Source organism: Pelophylax lessonae, assembly GCF_965119305.1.
Source record: "Pelophylax lessonae genome assembly, chromosome: 12".
In the NCBI taxonomy this organism is placed as follows: Eukaryota; Metazoa; Chordata; class Amphibia; order Anura; family Ranidae; genus Pelophylax; species Pelophylax lessonae.
Window position 1 is genome coordinate 198,963,802 of NC_138779.1, and position 1,656 is coordinate 198,965,457.

The window sequence follows — 1,656 nt, forward strand, 5'->3', positions numbered from 1 at the left end:
ATCTCTAGCTCTAGTGATTGTAAGGGCATTTTTAAAATAACAAACACATTATACTTATCTGCTTTGTGCAATACCAATAGCCCTGAACCACCTCTTCTGGAGTCCACCCCGGGCTCTCTCAGCATCTCCTCTTCTTGTTCTGCCCGGCCTGGGAGCTAGCCCGCAGGTGCGCCCCCATAGGAAGCGGTTTCTTATGAGGGCACACATGCAGGCTCGCTCCCAAGCCAGGCTGTGTGCATCTATTGAAGCACACAGCGTGGGTTCGCCCCAAGCCTACTCGCTCCTTACAGCATTTGATTGACAGCAGCAAGAGTAAGTGGTGCCCACTGCTGTCTCTAAGCCTGTGAGAGGGGAGAGAGAGAATTAGGCCTGGCTCACACCTATGCAGGTTACAGTTTGCATATTCCAGGTGCATTTTGTGTTTTTCAATATCCGTTTTTTAATCAATTGAAGTCTATGGAAACAAAAATCAAAAAAAGTTCCTGGCACTTTCCATAAAATGCACAGATGTGAACGTGACCCATAGGAAACCATAATAAACAGACTATAGCGTGCAAAACTGAAAACATACAAAAAAATGCATAGGTGTCAACCAGGCCTAAGCGCTGTTGCAGACGGTCACAGTGCTAAATTGATCCAGGATTAGGATAAGTAATTAGGTCGGGGGTAGGGGGAAGCAACTATTGGAAGATTTGTTACCTTTTGGCAGGTAATGCATTAGGATAAAAAAAAACCTTCAGGCTTTGGAAACACTTTAAAACTATGAATAACATGGGAAAAGGGATTTACTACTTTAAAATCAGACAAATTGCTTCTTCAAAAATCGTTATATAAAGCACATTGACAATTTACTGAAAACACCAGGAAGGTCTACCTCTAGGGATGAGCAAATGTTGGAGAATTTGCTCCGCCCCTGAGTTTCCTGCTATTTAGTGAAACCGTATCTGTAACAGAATATGAGGGAAAATCTCTCCAACCTGGCGGGGGTTCTAACCCTTCCTGACTCTAGCTAAAATTAACCCTTAGCTGCCCACGTAATTTATATGTGCAGCAGCATAGAGAGTGGGCTTTGATGCCCCATCACCGCACAGATGTGCCCATGGTCAGCAGAGGGTTCTGTTATGAGAACAGGCTCACTGTGCACTCACAACACAGTGACCAAGCTGTTAAAGAGAGCTCTTGGTCACTAGTAATGAACTGGAGCTGGTGAGACTGGACCCAGATCATGTGATTAGTGTGACAGCCAACATTGTGGTCATGTGATCAGGCAGACCTTGCCGCCGCCAAAGCCCCCCCACCCCCACCCCCCCCCTAGCCTAGGTAAAGGGACACCAAGGCTGGGCGGGAACAGTTTAAGAAATCAGTTTTGAGTAGATTTACACTTCAAATGATTGCAGTGGTAAAAGTTCCAGAATAAATTATTGCTTCCCCTATACAGTCTTAATCCTCCTACTGTAGATAGAGAGAGTCTCAACCCCCTCGGTAAAAATATGAACAATTGCTATACCTACTTCTTACACCCACAACAGTAGGGAAAAGCTCAGATGCCTCCACCAGAAGTCCTAAGAGATCTACTGTACTGTATGCCATTGATAGGCTGATAAGAAGTGTCTGGCCTTAAAGTAACTCTGTTATGAGAGCTGCCATTGCCTTCTA